At 33.9% G+C, this 5,995-nt stretch overlaps 1 pseudogene; it reads right to left on the reverse strand.

The window, feature by feature from the left end:
- Positions 1-3,458: 3,458 nt before the first annotated feature.
- On the reverse strand, positions 3,459-3,927 carry LOC110598491 (RNA 3'-terminal phosphate cyclase-like protein pseudogene; annotated as a pseudogene).
- Between the last annotated feature and the right edge of the window lie 2,068 nt (positions 3,928-5,995).

Here is a 5,995-nt window from a genome sequence, read left to right on the forward strand (position 1 = left end):
ATGATTCAGGCAGAACAACTGAAGGCCTATACTCTTCAGGAAAAAAGTCTGGGTCACTGCACCATGTAAAGAAATCATGAACAGCTAAGGTGATTTTTAATGCAAAAAGATAAAGTGCAAAGTAGTTATAAATGTAGATATGACCATGTGACTAGTTAGAAAAATGAGCATTGTAATTGTTATATTTATTCCCTATTGGTCCTGAATATTTTTGCATGTGTATACTATTTTTTATTTTCTCTAATTTCCCTTATTATATAACATGAAATGCATTTATTTCATATCACAGTTTATAAGTTTTGTTAACTTTACATCTCAGTATATAAGTGACAAGATAATGAAGAGTGATCATAACTCATGAACTTTGCATCCTCCTGTGGTGAAAATATTAGTGTACTTTCAGTTGTATGCAAGATAGTTGTTTCTTATTAAGAGAAAGTATGACTTCCTTATTGCCTTTATAAATTAAATATTTTATAAGGAGATGTATGTGGATTCTACATTGACAAGGGGTGGACTGTGATGTTTAATTTTATTTGTCAACTTGGCTAGGTTGTAGTTCCCAACTGTTTGTGAAACACCAGTTGTATAGCTCTTTATTAAGAGCAATTCTCTGATCAATCATTAGAAATTGAATAAAGCAAATCACTTCCATAACATGGGAAGGCTGTATCCAACCATATCCAATCCTGAGTCTCAAGAGCAAAGATAGGTTTCCCGAAGAAGCTGTTCTGCCTCAAGATTGCAATACAGAAATCCTGCCTGAGCTCTTTGCCTACTGGCTTGCATGTGAACCCTCACTTGAAGTTTCAGCCCACTGGCTCATCTTGCAGATTTCAATCTTGCTGATCCCTACAATTGATCCCAGTCATTTCATTAATCTCTCACTCTCAGGATTCTCTGGAGAACCCTGGCTACTCTTGTATCCAGCAACATTGCTTTACTCATTTTCTTAACTAATAATTTGATGTAGATTATTTTTGATTTTCTGACTGTGAAGTGTGACATTTTGTTTCCTTTCTTGTTTTACTATAATTGTTTGGGTATCCAATAGAATATTTAAAATCAGTGCTGATAATGGGATATCAAGAGGAAGCTTTTAGTATTTTATAACTTTGTATTTTGTTGTGGATTTTGTAGATACTTTACTACAGAATGAAATTTTTAATAAAGTTTTGTAAAGATTCTTCAAAATAAATAATGAAAGCTCAGATGTGCTCAATAATTTCTTTTTATGCGTGTAAAATCAAAATAATATAATTTTTTCTTTATCCCATTAATGTTAATTGAGCCAACCTAGCATTACTGGGATAATCTCCTCCTGGTTGGAATAATTTACTATTTTTATATTTTTCTAGATTTTTTTCATATTGGGTTTTATATTATTGTCGATTAATGCTTTGCAGCCCAGGAAATGTGTATTGTTGTGATGGTGGTCAAAATTTATAAAATATTCCATATTTGTTTTTCTATTTTTCCTTGTATTTCTGTGAAAGCATATGATTATTTATTATGTTATATCATTCTGATCAATTGAAACATCACTATGAAGTTTTTTTAATCTCTACTAATGTCTGCGCCTTAGAATACACTTCGATATCAATATCATTAGTTTTTTCAAATCTTTTGATTTGTTTTCTGCTTTTCTTACTTTTGTTCTTTATTTTTAGCTATTTAATTTTTACTTTTAACTATTTTTACACATCTTGGACAAGCATAGAGTTGTTGCCATTGTTGATAAATTAAGTCTGAGAAATGTTTGCCTTTTATAGGGAATTTAATTCCATTAAATTTTACTGGGTTAGTTTTTACTGATATTAATTACATGTTTGTGTTTGAATCTACATTTCCCTGTTTGCTTGTGATATTTTCCATATATAGGTATACACATATATCTATGTGTGTGTATACATATGTATGTATGTGTGTGTGTATATATCTATATTTTTTTCCTAGCTTCTTTTGGTTTGAATTTTTGAAATTATTTTATTTTAGCTCACTAGTTTGAAATGTTTAACTGATTATATTGTAGCCAGAGCTTACCTTAAGTATGTGTAAATTTTAACTACTATTAAAGACTAGAACATCATCTCTTAGTGGCTTAAAACATAATATTTTTTTTTCCGAGTGAATAAGTGACATATGTTACTGAAAATTATCCTTGGCCATAAGCATATAACTGAAATAAGCCATAATAAGAATATAATTTTCTAGAAACTTCATTTTACCCCCAAAATGCATATTTTCCTCACAGTAGACTTTGATACTCTTTGCTTTAATATAAGAGTATATGTTGGTACCCACTAAGAAAAATTAAGCAAAAATGAACAACTTATATTAGTTATCTTATAGAAGACTGTATCCTTGACTCAACCAACTCCTGAAAACTGGGATGAATAAAAGGAGATTTGATCCTGGATATTTAAATCATCACTGCAAAGAATGAAAAAACTTTGGTTTGTGTAGAGGAGGGTGAGGGAAGGAGTTGGGTTTTGGGGATGAGAAAGATGGTAGAATGAAATACCCTATATACATGTATGATTATACCACTGGAATGACTCTGCACCATATACAGCCAAAGAGATGAGAATTTGTGCTCATTTGTGTATAAAATATCAAAATGCATTCTACTGTAAAATTAATTAATAATTAAAAAAAAATCATCACCTGCTCAGTTCTCTTTTATGTGTTAGTATTACAGTATTTAAAAGAGCCAGATTCACCAAAGTGGGTGTTTAGAAATATGCATTATTTCATTGACTGCTTTTTCACCAAAGTGGGTGTTTAGAAATATGCATTATTTCATTGACTGCTTTTTGAAATCATGAAACATTATCAGAAATGTACTGCATTTGGAAGAGATGAAAATTGTATAACTTTGGAGTTGGAAGGTCTCTGTCTCAGTGACTCCTTTTCAGAGAAGCCAACCACATTGATGGGCACAACAAACTAGGCACTGAGGAGATGTGTGTTGTTATTGTGGTGGTGGGTGTTATGAGTGCCTCTGGTTTTCAACTGTTCTTGCTTTAAGAATGCCTACTATCTTAGTCCCAAAGGAATGTGATATAACTGGGTAGACAGTTCCTTCCTTTAGAAAAGGTAACATCTAACCCAAGATATAATCCTATATTTTTAGTCTTTTGCTCCTCTAAAACCATAGTTAAGAAAGTAAAAAGGCAAGTTCCAACCTAGAAGAAACTTCACAACATACATATCAAACAAAGGATCTCTATCAAGAACAGAGACTTTTTACAAGTCAATTACAAATAGAACCAAGAATCAACCACAGACTGATAGATACCTCACAAAATATTACAAATAGTGAATAATTATACAAAAACATGATCAGTATTAAAGAAACTAAGATTTGCAGTAAGAAACTACCATACACCTATTAGGATGACTGAAATCAAAGAGACTGTATTATTATTTGTGAAAACATGAAACAATTGACAGCATCACTTGAGGTTTTTGCTAAGGTTGGAGAAGGCAGTACCCATAACGGTCATCAGCATTTTATCCCCATCCTTGAGTTCTTCACCATGTGGTTTGGTTTCAATTTTAAACATAATCTGGAAACATCTCTTAAAGTGCTACAAAAATTCTATTGTGTAAGGAGAGAGTGGTCCTAGTAGGGCTTTGAAAACTTCCTGTAGTCCAAGGGTCATAAGCAGTAGAGCCAGAGTTTGGTTAGTCTAGTTTACAATCCACCCCTGTAGATTTCTTTGAGTAACATCCTGGCATGGTTGGGTTGGAGTATAGTTCAGCACTGATGAAGTTGCCATTGGTGGTCTCAACAACCAATGACAACCCAAAGCCTGGAGATATCCCAGAGTTGACTCCTTTCCTGTGGTCTGTGTAAATATAGATGTTGGGCATGAACTTGTTGAAGATGATTCTTGCAGAATCTGCAATCTAGTGTTCCATCTGAGGTGATAAAGGTACGGAGTATGCTATTCCTCTGATACATTTAATTTTTCCTGGATCCATGAGCTTAATGGGTTTCAGGACCTTACTTTCTGAACAAGAGAAAACCACTTTGCCTCCTCCCCTGGAGGAATTCTTCATCACACAATCTTTAGCTCCAAAGATTCATCACCAATTGCAAACTTTATCTCAACAAAGGAAGAGCTGTTACCTTGAGAACATCAACCAAAGGGTCAACTTAGTCATTGATCATTCCTCATACAGTGCTCATTGGAATGTAAAATGGCACAATAACTTGGGAAAACAGTTTAGCTATTTCTTTAAAAAGTGAAAAATATGTTTTCTTATGATATGAGCATCCTACTCCTTGGTATACAGCTAAGAGAAGTGAGATTTTTATATATCCATACAAGGAATTGTACCTAAATACAAAGGATTTTTACTTGTAGTGGCCCCAAACTGGAAACAACCCAAATGTCCATCAGCAGATGGGTTGCTGCAATACAAGGGAATGCTCTCCAGAAATAAAAAGGAATTAGCTATTGAGACACAAGAAACAATGAGTAATCTAGCATTCAAGGGTAGCTTCATGTTTAGAGAGAGTGGCTATAAATAAAAGAGCAATTAATTATGAAGACATTGACATTTAAGAATGAAACAGACAAACTGGAATGCGACTGCTTAGAGTACTAAAAGGAAAGTTGATCTTTTTGGCAAGTAATTATCCATATTAGTGAATCCACGGGTTGTTTTAAATATATTTACCTGAATATACATATAACCTTATATACATAAGCCTTAGTGTGTGTACATTTCAAATTCAACTATTTTCATCTGATATTAAGCAAATTTAAATGACCTGGCTGTATGATTTATAATACCCAACCAATGTAAATGTGTAACAATTTTGAACAATAATCTTTTCATAAATAATGTTGATTAAGTTACATGGCTTTAAAGCATTTTGCATTAACATTAAAAAGCTTCACACTAATTTCAGCAGCATAGTTTTAGGCAAAACCAATGTGAGCAAAGTTGCATGGTAATTGGTCTCTCTTCTTTATTTTTGTCTATTAACTGCTCTTTGCTTCTAATTAAGCAGAACCTTCTCGCTTTCCCTTCCATCTCTTGAAGCATTCCAATTCAGCAAGGCTTGTCTCTGCTTCTCCTCTGCTCACTCTTCAAGATTTCTGAGGCAAGAAATTTCCAGAAATCAGAAGTCATCCTTTGAGGTAACTGATGGTTATCATTAGTGTGCTTAGCAAGTGTTTCAGATTCCCCAACTTCAGGTACATACTGGTTGTACTTGCTGGCCCTTTCATGGAAAACCATGAAAGGAGTTGAGGCCAAGGAGTTGAGGCAGAAGTGATAGGTGCCACCCTGGAAGTTTAAGCACATGTTATAGCAAGAGTCTTTCAGGAATCCCTTTTTCTTTTAGAATGTTAGTGAGAAAAATCTGAGTGACTGTGGTGAACCGAAGCCCCGCTGCAGTGATAGAGATGTAATGTGAACCAGAACAAATAAAACCTTTATTGTATTAAGTGGCTGTCACTGGAAGGTTATTCCCTATCACAGCACAGTGCAGCCTGTCCTGACGGACACAGTAACATATTTTGTAGTAGCATTCTATGGAATTAAATTAATCTTTGTTTTGTAATCCATAGGAGTGACTCTAATGGTAGATTTTTCTGCTATGGGAAAGGGAGCAAACATTCCTATTCTGGGAACTGATTGGGGCAAAACCAAAGCAAACCAGACCAAACCAACAACAAGAAACACCTCTACATGATTTGCAAAGCATGTTGTATAAGCAGCTACATATCCAACCTGCCTACAAGGTTGATTGATGCTGATGGTTAGTGTTTTGAATCTCTAATTAAAAATGAAAATGCAAGGTGTCAGCTACAAATTTTATCTGCCCCAAACACCCTTTTAAAGTTTTCTTGGCATTTTGATCCTCAGACATTAGCCAAATACTTAGGAAGCTGATAGAAATCATTCTATATGTAGAATTAACTACTTAAAGCACAAAGAAAGTTTCTTTCTTCTTGCTTTAATGAATGTGATT

This window comes from Ictidomys tridecemlineatus, chromosome 2 (genome assembly GCF_052094955.1).
Source record: "Ictidomys tridecemlineatus isolate mIctTri1 chromosome 2, mIctTri1.hap1, whole genome shotgun sequence".
Lineage (NCBI taxonomy): Eukaryota > Metazoa > Chordata > Mammalia > Rodentia > Sciuridae > Ictidomys > Ictidomys tridecemlineatus.